Source organism: Pelodiscus sinensis, chromosome 5 (assembly GCF_049634645.1).
Source record: "Pelodiscus sinensis isolate JC-2024 chromosome 5, ASM4963464v1, whole genome shotgun sequence".
Classification (NCBI taxonomy): domain Eukaryota; kingdom Metazoa; phylum Chordata; order Testudines; family Trionychidae; genus Pelodiscus; species Pelodiscus sinensis.
The window spans coordinates 80,006,267-80,025,236 of record NC_134715.1 but is presented as its reverse complement, the minus strand read 5'-3'; the positions used below and the strand labels follow the sequence as shown (position 1 = coordinate 80,025,236).

General features: G+C 42.0%; 1 long non-coding RNA gene across 1 annotated transcript in view; it reads left to right on the top strand.

The window, feature by feature from the left end:
* LOC142829645 (uncharacterized) overlaps positions 1-18,970 on the top strand; it is a 99,427-nt gene that overhangs the window by 1,982 nt on the left and 78,475 nt on the right. The window contains exons 2-3 of the long non-coding RNA XR_012904285.1: positions 10,197-10,313; positions 11,304-11,399. This is a non-coding gene — a long non-coding RNA (uncharacterized LOC142829645). The remainder of the gene's footprint in view (positions 1-10,196; positions 10,314-11,303; positions 11,400-18,970) is intronic.

Sequence of the window (18,970 nt, the reverse complement as noted above, 5' to 3'; positions counted from 1 at the left end):
TATGACAGTAAGTTCACAGCAGTGTTTAAGACATGTTCATAGTTAGTTTCCATCTTTAAGGAGCGTTTTAAGCTCCAGTCTTCCAGGGAACTTCCAGGCAAAGATATCCACCACTTCATCCAAGTCCACTTTGGCTGCATAGTGGATGTGCATTTAAAGGGTATGAGGTGGGGATACAGGTTCTGGTGTGGACAGGTGGACAAGGGATGGTGTAGAGAGCATGACGGAAAGCAGGCTTGTGTGGGGGTATAGGAATAATCTGTGGAGGGTGGAATATGAATGTGTAATATAGGGAATATGAAGTGGTCTACTGGGAAGGGGATGAGGGGACAGCAGGTACAGGGGGATTGGGCTGGGTATGTGGAGAAGCAGGATTGAGATGGGCAGGGAAGAGAAGCGGAGTTTACAAGAACTCTGCAATGCAAAGTGCAGGGGGATCTGCACCATGGGGCTCTCTGTCCCCACCCCATGCCCTGCTCCAGCTCTGGGTTGCTAACTCTGTGTTGCTCCCCCTGTGCTGCTGCTCAAGGTGCGGGAAAGGAAGCCATACTGGGGAAGGCTAGGAGATGAACAGGAGGGGCAGGGGCTGCATGGGGAAGCTGCTTTCTAGGAGAGCTTGGCAGTGCTCCAGCACCCAGGCACTGCTTTCTTGAATGGGTGTCCACGCTGCCTTGGGGGGCCTGCATGCCCCACCTACCTCCTATCCCCATTGATTCATGCTGTGCAGCCTCCCAGCCCAGCTGGTCCCTGCACTCAGAGGTGCCAGGCACCAAGCCCCATGTTTCCCCTGACAACTTCCCTCAGCATCTCCTCATTCCCTTTCTGCCAGCCCTGTGCCCCGGGCCATGTGTAAAGCAGAGACCTACTGGCACTTGTGAAGTGCTGCTGGCAGGCATGGGGCAAGCACTACTCTGGGGGTTTGTACGTGCTGTTTCCTGGGCGCTGGAACCACAGATGCTTCTGTAGCTACAACAAACCCCAAACACCTGGCTTCCAGGAGCAGCACCCATGCTAACCCTGCCCCCACCCCTGCCTACTAACCCAACTGGTCCAGGAATACCTGCGCAAGGGAGTGGGGCCTCTTTGGAGACTGGGCCGCTGAGGACATTTCAAAGAGGGCGAATCAGGTAACAAGTAAAGTGAAGTGACTCCTGAAGTGAGAGTGTGTCAAACGTGCAGCCCACGCTCTGTGGCTGGGCTGTGAAATTGGTGTTTGTCCATGCAATTGGCAACCCACCAGTTCCACAGGGGGTTATTTGAGGGACCATGGGGGGTACGTTCGCACCCTTTGCACTCCTCCATTCAGGCCTGGTGATGAGAGAAGTTTTACTGACTGGGGTTGAGGTCAGTATAACTACATTACTTGGTGGGTGTTGATTTTTCATACCCCGAGTGAAGTAGTTATACTGATGTACTTATAATAACATTGACACTTTCAGCATTAAAATGCCAGTCTATCAGAGGTGCGAAGAAACACCCCCTGAGCAATAAAAGTTTTAGCGCTGAAAAGCACCAGTATAGACAGTGCTTTATTGCCAGGTGCCATGTTCTCGGAGATGAACCTCATTCAGGATGGCTTTTTTATTGCTAGGAGAGCTCTCCTCTGGCAATAAACAGTGACTACACTGTGCATGTCACAGCACTGGAGTGGTAGCGCTGTAACGTGGGCAGTGTAAACGTATCCCCTGTTTCTAAATCAATTTAATTAAATTAGTAAAATTTTCTTTGGTTGATGAGACCAGGGAGTTCCAAATAAAGCAGGTCTTTTGATACTTGAGCCAACAAAGCTACAGATCAGAGGCCTGATTCTGACCTCACATCAGCCAAATCAATGGAGTAAAAGCATTGTAAATTAGATCAGAATCATGCCACAGTGTTTGCTTCCAAAGCTTAGCAAGAATGAAGAGTGCCCATTTACCCCCTGAAAGGAAGCAGGGGCAACCTGTGGATGTAGGCAACATCGGCAGTTGCCAAGGGCGCTGCGTTTAATGCGGTGCCCAATGATGATGTCACACCATTGAGGGCTATGGAGGTTGGGGTGCCGATCGCACATTCTGCCTAGAGCATCAGTTGCTGGCAGCTCTCTTTGAGCCACTCCTGAAAGGAATCACTGTCCTAGAAAGCATTTGGGCTCAGAGCACCTTTTGAAGTGGAAGAACCTGGAACCATTATTGTTAATTAAATCAATACATATCTATGGAGACATTAAAACATTGTAATGATGATTTCTTTAAAAAACAAAGGATATCACCAGAATCCATCCTTTGGCAGCAGATACAAGGAAGAATATTAGAGTTTAGTCACTGAAGATTGATACCTAACCAAATCAGTTGCACAGTAAGGTGTGTTAAATCTCCTGTGATACTAAGAACCATATTCATCCAAAAGGCAGCCTTGTGTATATGGGAGTAATTTTCATGGAAATTTCATGGCCAAACTTAACAGTGGTATGAACAGCTGTAAATCACACACCAGGTGTAAGTGATCAAGTTGTGTAAATGGCACCAGTTTAGCTTCTGAGACCTGATCCTCCTAAGTGCTGAATACCCTCAATTCCCACTGACTACAGTAGGAATTGCAGGTTTTCTGTGCAGGATTGGACCCTCCGTGTCCAAAATGGGTGACTTATGTTCCAAGGGAGTAGAAGGTGGGAGTAGTAAGGAGAGCAATTTTGAAGAGGATGAAAGATTAAACTACCCCTCTCACTACTTTAACTTCTACTTGCACCATCCTAACATCCCCAGGATCAAATTCAGGCCAAGCATAAATGGAAAAAACCCTCCCATTTACTTCAATGGCACTCACTTTAGGAGGATGGTAGGAGGATCACGTGGTGAAAGTTACATTCCCTTTGCAATGCCAAGTTGTCGTTGTGTTGCTGTTAAACTGTTTTACCACTTACAGCCAATTCTTGCTAATTTATATCCAGGGCCTAATTTATATCCAGGGCTTAGGACGGATATCACCAAGCTGTGGGGAGGAGTGGGGGGGGGGTTGACTCTGGGCCTCCAGAAAGGGTAGGACCTTGGGCAGAGGGGATGGGGCTAACTGCCCTCAGTCATCTCTTCAGCATCACCTAGTGTGTGCCACCTGGGGCTCCAATGGCAATTAAAAATCATTGGGCCCTGGGGCATTTGTCCCATTTGCCCTCCCCCCAAACAATGGACCTGTTTATGCCAAACATATGAATAACAGATGTGAACATGGAAACTTCAAGGGTTACTATGATGAGATGTGCCAAATATTGTGGGTGCATTCATAGATTACTGTATCCATAAGCAATGTGTGGATCTTTGTGTTCAGGCTTTCTGGGTGAGCTTCCTGTGGAATCTGGCATCATTAAGAGTAGGCAATTCCTGCAAATTACTGATTCTCGTTATGCATCTGCATAGCCTTTGAAACTATGCCCCCCTGGGGAAAAGTCATGCACTGGGTTTATCTGGGTCAGGAGGCCTGGGAGTCAAAGGCCCCAAGCTGTATAGAGTCAGTCAGCCTCTATATAATAATAAAGCATTGACAAACCTGTAAGCAGACCTATTAGGACCCCATGCATATGATAGTAATAACCAGTAAGCTTAGTGAGTGTGTAGACTCTATAGTTTACTTGTAACATTTTTGTCCTAAACACATGTACTGGACTTTGACATTGTCCTAGAGAGAAATCAGAACTTCAGGTGCTGAACCAAAGTCAGACCTGCTGGGATAAGCACAGTAAAACACAAAGGAACTATAGTCCTAAAATTCTCTTATAAATGGAGAGGAGGAGCATGTCTTCTCATACCAATGCCACAAAGCAGGGCAGGCATGCAGTTAAAGCCAGAACTGTGACAGTACATACCACTCTGGACTGGGCTCTCAAACTTAACTCACCCTCTGTGCCAAAAAAGCGAGAGCTCTCTAAATAGTGGTTGAAATTATAGTACATAATATAGGGACTGCAATTTGTAGGCACAACAAAGATCTATATAGATGGATTGCCGGGACAGACTTTCAAAATACATTTTTATTTTTTTCTTCCTATATATGGATTTGTGTCAGACACAATAATATTTTAACGTTGTTTTTTTTGTTTTATAAATGATTATATTTGACACATAGCCCTGTTCTATCCATTATGTTTACAAGGTTTGGTCATAATTTCCTTATAGAAGATGTAGATAATTGACATGATTTGTAGCTCATGATGGTTCATTGTGTATGGAAATGACATTGTGTCTTGTGTTAGTCAAGTAGATTTAATGTATGTACGTGTGGATCTTTACCTCTCTATTTTCATTTTCAATTCAATAGCAGCTAGGTTCTATCAGTAAAGACAAAGCTTTGTTTCAGATTAGAATGCGAAAATCTATAACACATAGTTGTCCCTGCAGGTTATATGAAGATGATGCCAGAAAGATGGACTAACGAAAGAAAATCTGATCTTCTTTTAGAAGGCTGAAAATCCAATTACTTTTTAGAAACCATTGAGTCTACATTTTTTTTCTCGAAGTTTAGGTGCTTTTAGTCAGAAGAGAAATTATACGAAAAATTCATGTCCAGAGATTCAGTAAATGCGCAAAACACAACAAAGCACCTGTGCTAGCAAACAAGTACATTTCAATCTGTGCCTGCAGGCACAGTTTAACAGTTTTTTAACATTATGTACTGGGTATATTTTATGAGCTACATAAGTAGAATAACATTTATTTTAGTTTAATCTTTCTTCACTTGGGATACCTGATTAGGAGTCTTTAAGGATATCCTGGTTAATAGTTAGCATCTCATTATATGTTACTGTTACAGGAATAATACTATTACCAAATCCTTCATCAGTCTCTGCTGTGGTGCCTGGAAAATAAGTTTGGTATTGCTGAGGACATAATTAACTCATTCCAGATAAACCTGACAAAAGGATCTTTCTCAATTATGTTGTGCCAACTTCTGTCAGTTTGTTTTGGAATTGGTTGTGATCCCCTGTGTGGTATGCTTTGGCTTGGCTGCGTTTCAGTATTTGCCTTCTATCTCATGGACAGATATTTGCAAAATATTTAATTGGCTATTGGCTATTGTTAGGCAGATGATCTCCAGTGACTCCACATGTTTCTCTGGATTTTGGGTAGGATAGTCTGTACCAATGGACAACTGGCCACCCTCTATCTTGGCGGGGGGGGGGGGGGTGGATGAAGAGGGGAGGGACTAGACACGGTTGTGCTTGTACTGCACTTGCTCAGTTTCAACCATTTTCTTGTCTTAAGTTTGACCTTAATTTCTCTAAGCTTGGGGGAAACTCTCATACAACATGACTGCCTCCTGGAAGACAATTTCATTTTTATAAATTGTTAGACCTATGGTCCATCGGTAGCCTTTACTTGAAATGCCAGATATAAAGGACCACATTCAGTAGTGCAGACTATTTTGACAATGCAAAGTAATTGTGAATCAGTTATTTGGCCATTTTGCAACTCCAGAACTTGACATTATTGCAATCAGCCATTTTGTGGGTTTAGCCATTGCTATCTAAAAACAACATACCACCTAGTTAGAAATAATCTTAGGGTTCTAAGTGGCAAGGCGAGATAGCCGCATGATTGCAGATTTGCTAATCAGAATGGGAGGATGAGACAGAGAGTTAATGTACCATATGAATGGAAGGACATTTTGGACAACTGAGCTTGAATTTAAGTGCCCAGACATATACGTTTTATTGTTATGACTAGAAATACCAGAAATACTTTGACTGAAAGAGATAATGAATAGTTTGCTGAAATTAGGAGAATTATAAGTGGTTACTATGGTGACTCAGTAGGAGTCACTCTGAATTACGTACTTTGTTGGATAAAAGATTAAGCAAAATAATACACTTTGGAGCAGTCCAAGATAGTTATGATTTGGTCAAGGAGCAAACTTCCAGCAGCTGGAAAGAAGAAGGGCCTCTAGTAACCTGGCTGCTGGTTACTCAAAACTAGCTTTGTGTGACTTTAGGTAACTATAACGTTTGGGGTGCTCTTGAATGTACTCCGGGTTGAACCTCTAGTCTGTCACTCTCTGGTCCAGCAACATCTGTAGTCCGGCATGATTTTAGTTAGCCAAATGTCCACTTATCATGTGTGTGTGGCCAAGTTGCCTGTGATCCCATAAAGTCTATTTACAGCCAAAAGTCCTGGCACTCAGTGTTCTGCGCTGTTAGTTAGCTCTAATTTACCCCTAAATGTCTTCTAAGAGCCCAGTAAGCAGTGGAAGTGTTGGTAATGCTGATAGACAATATTGACCTCCCATGATTCGGCAAATTTTCTGATTCGGCACCAGTCAGGTCTTGTGGGCTCTAGACTAGAGAGGTTCAACCTGTACTTCAGTATATGTGCGAGTGTGCTTGAGACATAATATGAGTAGATTTAGGTTAAAACACTTGTTTATCAGATGATACTACTGATTTATTCTGACATCTCCTGGAGAGAAACACTAAGTTACCACTGCTTTGGGTTGTGAAAACTCTGGGTAACAGATTTGGTGAGCCATCAGGAAGGGTGGAGAGAAGAGTATAATTGGTAGAAATGGTTTACTGTGCAAGAGGGAATGATAGCAGTGTAGTGTAGCAACCTGTAATTTCCCCCAGGTCATAGTCTGCAAGTCAATTTACAGATATATTCCATTACTGGAACTTAAGGCTCAGGCTGGTAGCCTGCTCTAGTGTGAATTTATGTCAGAAGGAAAGAGAACATCTGGAAAGAAAGAACAGTTGGGAATAATTTGGGGAAACAACTTGACTGATTTTGTATAGGAGTATCGTAACAGTCTTTGGAAGCCTGGAGCCTTCACTGGCCGTGGGGCATTCCTGCAGCTCTGTAAGCAGATGGTAGGGATGGTAGTAGATAAAGAAATGAGTTAAAGGCCGAAATAGAAGTGTTAAAGAAAGATAAAATTGAGAAAGAAAAGAAAGTAGCCAGCCATCATGAAGAGTCACCACCCTGATTTAGGCAGGGCAGACAGAAGTGATGCAGAAGCGTGTTATAGTGAGAGAGAAATAGACAGGCTGGAGCAGGCAATATTTGAATTGAAACAACAGCTGTTACAGCCTTACTGAAAGAGTTCCAGAATAGGGCAGAGACAGACAATGGGGGAATGTAAGATACAAATCTATGCAAGCTGAGAGAGCAGTAGGGAATAGTTATAATCTGGGGATCAGATAATCTGGGTCAAAAGAGAATCCTGAGTTGAATCCATTTTATAATGACTATCACAGGAATGATGCCCATGCTCTTCCTTTTCCATTGGGTCCTTCAATGCAGCCCCTATATAGTCCCTTGCTTGAAACACTGGGTAAGTTGCAGAAGCCCCCTTCCATAGCCTTCTGTGAAACATCACAGAAAGGAAAACTGGAGTGTGAAGGGGTTACTAAAGAGGGGAAGAATGTGTAGAGGTGAGGGCATTCTGTCCTAACCAGGTCAGAGCTTCAGGGGAGTTGGTTGGCTCATTAAACAGAGTGCAGCCTTTGGATGGCTGGCAAGGAGGATAACTGGTACTTTCAGTCTCACTCCAGTGGATGTGGCAGCCTTGATCAGAAAATGCATTACCCCAGAGGATTTTGTGGGTTCCCTTATGCTAGGCATGGATCCCTCCTGGAGATGTTGTCTAAAAGGCATACTAATTTGCAAGAGCAGGTAACTATTCTTTTGGAAGCAGAATATAGGCAAGAGATATGAGTTCCAGGTTGCTTTTGCTCTTTCATTAGTTAGATTTGTTGTTGTTGCCTATACTTTTAATATTTTCTTGTCTTAGGTTTCCATTTTTCCTTCCTAAGTCATTATTTACAGCTCCCATCTCTCCCTTTGCCATTCTTCTTTTGCCTCATACCCTCCTCATGCATACACCACTTTTTTGTTTTATGTGTTTTTTTTTTGTTATAGAAGTTATGGGTTAATGCCACAGATGGAAGTATTTTACTGCCCTTGAAGACATGGTTGCCAATCAATAGGAATGTTCTCTCTGGTACTGATCCTAATTACTGCCTTGGAAACAATTTTGAGAAAAGTAGTTTATTAACAAAAGAAGGATTGGACCCAAAGACTTGTTTATTTTCATGGCTATAGGGGGAACTGTAACTCCGCCTGAAGCAACCCTATTTAAAGCAATAGCCTTCCCAGATAAGACTCTAAGAAAGGTGAGGAGCAAAGGAAAAGAAAAGGGAGACAGGCCCTAGAAAAGTCGGAGGAGAGGCCCTGATCCCTGGTAGGTGGAAATTTGTACAGGGGCTCCTGAAATACTAGCCAAAGGACAAGATAGATGGCTTGCTCACACCAGAATTTTTTTTGAGGTTGGTAGAGCATGAATGGAAGATCCCAGATGCACTTCCCACTGCCTCTCATTAGGGGTTCTTGGATGGTGGCACATTTGGACAACGATGGGAGGAGAGGTTCAGTTTATGAGGAATTTAAAGGAGAGATATTCAGACAGAATCAAGTGCCATTTATTCCTTGATGAGCACTCAGAAGAAGAACCTATCTGGACCTTTGTCTGGAGTTAAAACCTTACAGGGATTTAATGAGGCAGAAGGCATCGTTCCTTTTCACAGAAGCATTTTGGGGTGGGAAAAAGGAAAATAAGATACATTTGGTTTAAGGAATTTGGGAGGAGAGGGGATCCTGGGAATTGATGCTTAAGGGAATTGAGAATGTTGGTTAATTTTGCTAACAGTCCTGGGAAAATGCCTCCTGGCACATCCAGGGAGCCAGTGGGGACTTCAGGGAGTTACCAGCTACTAGTCCTTAGGGCATGTTAGAACTAGAGTGGTCCCTAGAAATTCTAGCCATTGAAGAAAAAACACCGGGAGATGTGGGCCAAGAATAAAATAGAATGTGGCAAAATTGTTGCAGAAACTCTAATTACAGGCCCCATTCTCCACCCCAGAAGCAGTATAGATATTCGAAAGAGGCAGAAGACAGTGCAATAAAAACAATTAATGGGCTCTTAAGCCAAGGAGGTTTATTGGAACAGTTATACTCCAATAACTCTGCCCTATCACTGGTCCTTTAAAGTGATGGCAAGACTTGGAAGTTTGTAATCGATTTGTGCCTCATTGATTGGCCACTGTTGTGGCAAAATATCAGGAGGTTTCACTTCTACATTTTGCCAATTTTTTTTCTATCCTATTACATTAGAACAGCCACTATAAGTTTGCATTCATCTTTCAGGGAAGACAGATGTGTTTTGGGCTGGAATAAGGTCCCTATTATTTGTCATGTCCATGCAATCAAGATGTGGGGTGAAATGCCTGAAAGAGACAGTGTGATTTTTTGTGTGTGTGTGTGTGGATGATATCTTGGTTTGCACTCAGACTGGGGAAGAGAATCGGGATGCATTGGCTATGGTGTTACAAAAAGCTCAGGTAACCGCGTTAAAAGTAGGAGCCCAAAGAAAGCCCAACAAGTAAATTACCTTGGGAGTGACTTTGGGACAGGCAGGGCATTCTCCTGACCATCAGAGAGTGGAGATTATTCTTAAACTCTCAGCCCATGCAGATCTAACTGCTTTTAGACCTTTTCTGGGAATGGTTATATTCTCCTGAGATTTCATTGAGGGATTTTCAGACAAGGCAGCTCCACATCATGAATTATTAAAGGAGGGAGCATGGAAGGTCCAGGACTCCCAAGCCATAGTCCAGTTATAATAAGGTTCAGCTCGAGCTCTAGCCCTCGCATATCCCTGTGGGGGACAGCTGTTTGTGCTGCAACTGGCATCCACTGAAAGGGGAACAGGAGCTGTACTGAATCAGAACAATGAAACAGGCTCTGTCACGTGGCATATGCCTCCAAAATGTAAGTGAAGTAGAGAGGGAATTTATTCTTTGTGAAAAGGAGGTTTTGATGCTAGTTTGGGCTTTGCAGCACTGAAAATGCTGGTGGGATTGTTCTTTGTGTTACTGAAAACTGTCCACTCTACAATAACATATGTACTCACTGGCAATGTTAAGAACAGTTAGAAGTTCAGCCCCGGCAGGCTCTAAGCAAATTAGGGCTGATGAATTTGCAAAGCCCCAACTGGGTGCTTAAAGCACAGTGAAAAGTTCAAGAGTCTCTTCCCAGGAAAAGAAGTTGGGGGAGAGGAAGACTGTGGCTCCAGCCCGGATAGGTCTGAGTATAAATTAATAAGTTTAGCTTAAATGTCTAAGGGTACTTTCATCTACATAGGGAGGTGAAAAGTTTGTTTGCTTTGTGTTTTAGATTAACAGTGTGGATATGGGAAGATCTTCCAGACAATGCTGTGTGCTGCTTTTCTTTGCGTTTGGATTACAGACCTGCTCCTTTGGTGGTGTGAATCTGGAAACAGTTGCATGTGAGGTGTGTTGAAATTTCCTGTGAATAACAGTGGAATGTAAAATGAACAATACCTTCAGCTTCACTACTGATCCCAACGAACAAATCACTTCTCTTGGGGTGTGTCCAGACTCCATGCCTCCGTCGACGGAGGCATGTAGATTAGCCAGATCGGAAGAGGGAAATGAAGCCGCGATTAAAATAATCGCGGCTTCATTTAAATTTAAATGGCTGCCCCGATCTGCCGATCAGCTGTTTGTCGGCAGATCGGGAGAGTCTGGACGCGATGCCCCGACAAAGAAGCCTTTCTTCATCGACACAGGTAAACCTGGTTTCACGAGGTTTATCTGTGTCGATGAAGAAAGGCTTCTTTGTCGGGGCATCGCGTCCAGACTCTCCCGATCTGCCGACAAACAGCTGATCGGCAGATCGGGGCAGCCATTTAAATTTAAATGAAGCCGCGATTATTTTAATCGCGGCTTCATTTCCCTCTTCCGATCTGGCTAATCTACATGCCTCCGTCGACGGAGGCATGGAGTCTGGACACAGCCTTGGATGGGTTTGATCCCACTGCAGTAAAACTGAAAGGTCTGGACTTGGACAAAGTAAATGTTAACAGGGGAATGAATGAGAACTGTCACTGTATCATGGTCTGGGTTGCAAATGGTCTATGCTGGAGACAGCAGGATCCCTACCACTTTACTGGCAACAACATCAATCTCATGTATAGGCAAGGGACTTGGGAGGAGCAGATTTATTGGTGGGAGGAATTGGAAGCTATGGTTAGGGCTTATGTGATTCCAGCCAATGTAAAGAAACATTTGGTGATTACTCCAGCCCACACCTTGGAAAAGGTTATCGTATATCGCACTTTAGCAAACATCTCAGCAACAGAGACCCACTGTGGAAAGTTTGTCTAGCCATTATATGAGGTCTGGAAAAATTAGATCAGTCTTCATGATGAACCCAGACTCTGCAAGGATAATGCAGTTCTGTATTGCTGATCTTTTTCAGGTCAGCGTGGCAATGCAAAAGTAGTTGTTGCTGACATCTGCTGCTCGATATGCCCTTCTGTCTTGGGCAGATGAACTGTATCTCAAGGTGATGAAGGTGGGTTTTTTTTTTATTTGCTATCTTATAAATTCTGTGTTTTTCTTTTTGTATGTCATGCAGGAACAGGGTGCTTATCAGAACAAAGTTGGACATCAAGCACAGTACATTTCTTCTCATTTTGGGTAGTGATTTCCATTGTTCTTTCCATTCCTTGATTATCACTTCCTACTTTAATGTTAAATTTGCCCATCACAAGGAGTAAATCAGGTTTTGGTAATCTATCATCCATACTTTAGAGACATTTATAGAATTTACCTTTATCTTCATTACTATGTTATTCTATCAGAGTATCAGTACATCACTGTATGATTGACACCTTTAGGAATTTTAAAATCTTAAAATCATAAAAATGCAGAACCAAAAGGAACCTTGAGAAGTCATGGATTTTCAGACAAGGCAGCTCCACCCAAGTTTTGTACCCAAAACAGGATCAAGTAAACATAGACCATCCCTGACAGATATTTGTCCAATCTGTTCTTAAAAAAACTCCAATGATGTGGATTCCATCACCTTCCTTGGAAGACTAGTCCAGAGCTTAAATATTTTTATAGTCAGGAAGTTTTTCTTAAAATCTAATTTAAATCTCCTTTGCTGCAGATTTAGCCTTTTGCTCCTTGTCCCACATTCAGTGGACATGGAGAACAATTAATCACTGTCCTCTTTATAATTGCACTTAAGATATGTGAAGATTGTTATCAGATCCCCTGCTAGTTGTCTTTTCTCAAGGATAAACAATTACAGCTTATTAATCTTTTATCATATCTCAGGTTTTCTAAAACTTTTTGTTGCTCTCTTCAGGACTTTCACCAATTTCTCCAATCTTTCTCCAACCTTTCCACCCAGAATTTGACATAGTATTCCGAGATCTCACCTGAGTTAAGTAGAGTGGGGCTATCACCACTTTACATTATACACCTGTTAATACACACCAGAATTATTTTTGCCTTTTCTGTAAATGCACTATACTGTTTACTTGAACTCAATTTTTAATCTACTATAATGCCCAGATCCTTCCCAGCAGTATTAGCATCTAACCAATTATTCCCCATTTTATAACTGTTTTATGTGTAGGATTTAGTTCTGGATGAGCATGTTTAGTGGTACTATTAAAAAGTATATTTAATCCTTTCAGTCTCTTCTCTCTAGACACAGTGATCCTGGTCTAGCAGTGTGAGTACTGGGTTTTAAAGAAAATGTTTTTGATGTTTATGTCTGAGCTCATATTTTATGCTAAAATGTGCAGTGGGCACACTTTATACATGTGCATAGGAAGGAAAGATTAGTAACTATGATAAATGGCCACAACTTCATTCTGCACAGGCGTATATGATGTGCAACCCCATTGACATGGCAAAATTCAGTCCACTGAGAGTTGTGTGGGCATAACTGTGAGTCTGATGGTCTGTTTCCACTTTGTTACCTGTGTAATCTTACTGAAGTTCCATATTGGGAATATTGCAAATAGAGAGGGTAATATGACTAGCGATAAGGGTATCTGGTGTCAGAGCTGTAAGTCTTTAAGAGTGACCACTGTATGTAATAAACTAAGCTCTAGCCAAACAGACTTTTTTCTTTAATTACAAATGTATGCAATTTTTATTTCAACCCACATTATCTTTACAGAATACAAATTATGGTGAGTGGGGGTGTAGGAAATGACTCATACAACTATTAACATAATGCCACAATTCAGGATTCTATAGGGGGTTTTCAATGTGATAATTAAGATGCTGAGAATCTGGGCAAATGTTCACATCCAAGTAGAGTAGGCCTTATGAAAAATAAAATGCAATATTGTTTGCAATGTATGGTATGTAGTCCATTTAGGTAAGAAAATGTGACGAAGTGGGAGAAAATGGAGCAGGGTTTCAGATGCAGGTGGGAAGAGTGGAAGTACTGAATTTGCCAAAAAAATATTCCAACTAATTTTCAGTTCTTACTATCAAACTGAAAAAAAAGAAGCAATGTTGGCCTCTCCACCCAAATTCTATTGCAAGTGTAAACAGATCCAGCTTTGCTGACTTCGGTGTAGCTGCAGCTATTTATACCAGCAGAGCATTTGGCCTTGATTTCTGCTACCAAACTACATTTAGCACTTTTACCCTCTGTATCATACTCTTGACACCCACAAGATAACTTCTCCAGTGTTACAGTGTGCCCTAGTGATTGCACAAGTGACACTGAAATTAACGTAACAATACTTCATGTTTTATTATTTACCTTGACCTCTGAAGTGACACGTGAACATATCCAGTGCTTAATCTCTAATGACAGAGATGCCAAAGCTCAAGCAATTTAAAAAAAAATTTGAGATTGGTACGGCATGACCATAGGTGCTGGGACTATAAACTGCCAAGCCTAGAGGTGCCAGGACTCAGCCATGGCAAGCCCCGGAACAAATTAATCACCATATATAATCGTGTGTGTGTGTGTGTGTGTGTGTGTGTACATATTTATATATCAAATAAAACTGAACTTTATCAATTTTTTACTAAAAAAGGCTTTTGAAAAAAAGTAATGTTTAATTGTCAAAAATATAGATTCTCTCCAGCATTTTCTTTATAACACTTTTTTACCAATTTGAATTAACTATTAGGTAGCTGTACTTTGTCATTGCTTATGATGCTGTTAGCAAAGTCTCCTTGCATCCACCTATCATCTGTTTTCCTATATTTAGATTATGGGCCCTTTGGGGACAGGGAGTGCCTCCTTAGTCTGTGTTTGTACAGCACCTAGCATAATGGGAAGGCCTGATCTGTGAATGGAGCCAGTAAGCACCACAGCAATAGAAATAATAATTGTACATGTATGTGAGTACGTATAAAATGTATTTGAGATACCAATATTGTACAACGGGCTTCAGTTGCTTCAGTTGAAGTTGGTGGTAAAGCCCACTGATTCCAAAAAGAACAGGATCCAGCCCTTATGTTTGTGAAAATTGCTTTTAATCGCAAGAAAAATATGTTTTTGTTTTTTTCCCTGCCCCCTGATGAAAACAATTGAATGGCAAAGATCAGATGTGAAATCCTGGTCATAGTGAATTAACACAATGGGGATATGTCTACATTACAGCATTATTTTGAAATATCTTATTTCAAAATAGTTAATTTGAAATAAGTTATTTCAAAATAACACGTCTACACACAAAATGCATTTCAAAATAGCATTTGGCTATTTCAAAATAGCACGTCCACACTGAGTGGCCGCTGAAATGCATTTAAGGCCGGCTGGAACCAGGTCCGGCAGGGCATCAGGTCAGGAGTTACTTTGTGTGGCTGCTGCTTGAGGCTATCTGAGGCCTCTGCTTAAAGGGACCCCCCCCCCCGGAAAGCCAGTTCTCAGCTTTCCCTGCTTGCTTACCTACCTCGATGAGGGGCAGCAAAGCATTTTGTCTCTGCGTGCGCTCGTTGCCCTCACTTGGGACACCACAGCACTCTGCAACATGGAGCCAGAGCTGCTCCATGTCACTCTGGTGTTTCCCTTGGACGCGTTGCTGCAAGCCTGGCTGCACTTTTTGCAGGCTGCCAGCTGGGAGGTCCATCAGGGGGCTGTCAGTGTCCAGGAGGCCCTGCAGGAGAGCTTCCACCCTGAGGAGCACTAAGAGCCTCCCTGGTCTGCCCCACTGGGAGCTTGTGCCTCATTCCTCCCTCACGTCCTTCCACTCCGCGGTTCCACAAGGAGTAACGGTAGTTCGAATTAGAAAGCCTAATTCAAACTACCTACTCCGTGCTGCGTGTAGCCGTGGGCACGGAGTCTGAACTACCGGGGATTAAAAAATGGCGGCGCCCGGCAAGATGCAAATGAAGCCCGGGATATTTAAATCCCGGGCTTCATTTGCAACTTCGATTGACTACATTAACCACCCTAGTTCGAACTAGGGTGGTAGTGTAGACATACTTGGGGAGAGGAAGCTCAGGGCTCACGGTTGGGGGTCTCACTGGACCAACTTGATTGTCATGAAACCTGCTCCTGGGTTCACATGTAGTCTTTGGTGACCAGGCTGTCAGCTAGCCTGCCATAGATGGCCGTGTTCCGCCATCTAGTGTAGAGATCATGGATGTTGGGGGCATCCCCCCCCCCCCAAACCTGAATAAGATCCATGATCTCTGCCCTGGACCAGGAAGACGCCCGCCTTCTCTGGGTGCTGGCAGGCTCCTGGGAGCTGGCAGACTGCTCCTGGGGAGCAGTGGAGGGTTGGCTGCCAGTGGCTTGCTGGCTCATGTTTTGGGGCCACTGGGTCAGGTGCAGCGACTGCTGGCTCTGGGCTGGCAAGCTTGGAGCTGGCACAGGCACTGTGGCCAGAGTCTACCACTTTAAGGGCTCCAGGGAGTGGAGGGAGGGAGAGGAGTGTTCTTGGTTGAGGCTGGAGTGGCCACCAGGGCACCCTGAGAAGGCTGGAAGCCCCCTATTTCGAAATAAGTGTCTATACAGCACTTATTTCGAAATAGCTGTTTCGAATTTGGTGTTATTCCTTGTGGAATGAGGTTTACCAAATTCAAAATAAGTGCTCCACTATTTCAAATTTATTTTAAAATAGCGGTTTGGCTGTGTAGACGCTAGGAAAGTTATTTCGAAATAAGGGCTGTTATTTCAAAATAACGTTGCTGTGTAGACACAACCTGGGAGTTTTGCCATTGACTATAATGGAGCCAGGATTCTTCCCAACCCTATTCTGCAATTTATATGCTATTTTGCATATTTTGTGGGATAACAGGCAGAGTGCAAGTGACACAGTCAAAGGTCTGTGATAAATACAATTTATCACATGGCTATCACTATCATTTATGTGCTGTCTCTCTGTGATGTCTTGCCAAATTACATGATAGATTATAAAGCTACATCACTATAATATGATGCCTATAAAACATCCAGGAAGTGTTTGATTTTATTTTGAAATGTGTAGTAAAAGGGTAGGCTTGATTGACAATCCTGTTCAGAATGGTTAGATCTGGTAGTTTGTCCTCTGTTTAGGTAAGCATTCATCTTAATGTACTCTAGAGAGACAATTAAAAGAAAACCCATATATAGTATGTCTTCTGGTGACCTATAATCTTGTCCCTTGTAATAAAGCCTTTGACAGAATTATCCAGTAGTTAGCATGTTGCAGAGAGGAACATATTCTTAATAATCCTGAACTTTCTGTGACCCTGACAAAAAGTAATTATTTTACCATGAAGTGACAGACAGTAAAAAATATCCAAAAATAAATAGTGAGTGAAAAGATGGTGTGAACTCTGAAAATCAGAAGATACCACAATTCCTTCATCTAATATTTCTTCACTGATCACACAAAAAAATCGGAGGGGTAGCTCTGTTAGTCTGTATCTGCAAAAACAACAACGAGTCTTGTGGCACCTTAAAGAACAACAGAGTTATCTGGGTGTAACAGAAGGCTACTCCAATGTAACTGGCAATGGTCTGTGACTTTACTAATCTCTTTCATTATTTTAGACTTTCTAGTAAAATGCATAGGGGGAAAAACCATTAAAGAAACAGTTAAAGTTTTATTCAGGTATTAATCTCCATGCACACATGTGTGTGCATACCCATACACCCCATAAAAACACTTACTTCAAATAAGTACCACAAGAAACTCATATTTTTAGATGCATGTATAATTAAAACAACTGTTTTGGTAATAATTTATTTAAATTCATTTTTAACAAGAACATTATATAAATAAATAATATTTTAAAAATGTCAGAACTTAACAGAGTTAAAAATGAGCCACCTAATTAAAAACAACAACAAAAAACCCTAATAAAATATATGGGAAGATATAAAGGTCAAGAAGGAAAAAATGTATGAAATTTTCAAGCAAAACATGAGGGAAAAGATTAATCTCTCAAACTTTTACAGACATACTTACAAAAGCAAGATAAACCAACAACTTTGTCTTTTTTCCTGAAGCTTCCTCTTGACCAAAACAGTGCCATATTGAAACTGTTCTATATTATTTTTAATGATAAAATATCCACTCCACGGAAATGAGACCAAGTGACAGCTGGAGTTTCATTAGGTACGATAAAGTTCAGCATTTCATATTTTCTTAAGTTCTAAAAAGTCGCCATCTATGTTTATCAGGCATTAACTGTCTTCTAATGGTTGCAGTATTTGATTATACTCATTGTTTCAGGATTTTTCCAGCAATACTTCCCTCTTAGATTTTTTTATATTATATTTTAATATTTACTTAAGCAAATATCATAGTAATTAATATTAGTGTTTCCCTGTTTTTTCCTCTTTCAGAATAATCATTCCCATATGTATCATCAGCTGCTTTTCTAAACTAATATCATTTCCATAAAAAAATATAGGCATGGAAATTTTGTTTTTCTAGGGATGATACCTATCAGGTCCAGAAGGCTATTTAGGTTTGGATAAGTTTTTCTTTACCAGTATAATTATCTAGGAATAAATCATTTTGATACATCAATGAGTATGCACGAAGATGAATTAAAGTGAAAAAAATATTGGGCCTGATCCTGCCACTTTTACTCAGGAGAATAGCCTTATTGAAGCTAATAGGCAAAATGAATCCCTGGAGTAATTCCACTGAAAGCAGTGCAACTACACCAGGAAAGAATCTGGCTGTGTGGGACACCAGTAGCAGTGTGTCTACTTCACTCTGGTGCCTCTGTCTCTTGGAGGCAATGGGAGCTGAACGTGCTCTGCACCTTGAATGACTGGGCCACAAAATCTATCTGAGATCAGTTGTAACAGATTACATACCATTAACTTTCTGCATAAGGATGCTTATTTTTCCATATTGAGAACAACTGAGAGAACACTTGACCTTTCACTTCATGGAAATAGCAAATAGGTCTGCATCCATAAATGGTGACCTCCAGCTTTTGAACTGGTAAACCAGGGTATGTCTACACTACCCCGCTAGTTCAAACTAGCGGGGTAATGTATGCATACCGAACTTGCTAATGAAGCCCGGGATTTGAATTTCCCGGGCTTCATTAGCATAAAGCCGGCGCCGCCATTTTTAAAAGCCGGCTTGTTCGAACCCCGTGCTGCGCGGCTACACGCGGCACGGGCTAGATAGTTCGAACTAGCTAGCCATTCCGAACTATCTGTACGCCTCGTTCCGCGCGGCACGGGGTTCGAACAAGCCGGCTTTTAAAAATGGCGGCGCCGGCTTTATGCTAATGAAGCCCGGGAAATTCAAATCCCGGGCTTCATTAGCAAGTTCGGTATGCATACATTACCCCCCTAGTTCGAACTAGGGGGGTAGTGTAGACATACCCCCAGGTATTAACTTTTTACATAGGCTATGTCTACACTGCTGGGAAAAGTTAGAAAAAGATATGCAAATTGTGAACCTCAATTTGAGTATCTTTTCCCGCCTTTTTTTTTTTTTTCCAAAAGAGGCTTTTCTGAAATTTGGCCCACCTACATGGGGCCAAATTTTGGAAAAAACTCCTCTTTCAGAATGTCCCTTATTCCTCTCACCGAGAGGAATGCAGGGATCCTGAAAGAACACGGCAGCTTTTTCAGAAACTGTTCGGAAACTCCGGTATCCCGGAAAATCTCTGCAGTCAAGACATAGCCAGTGTGTG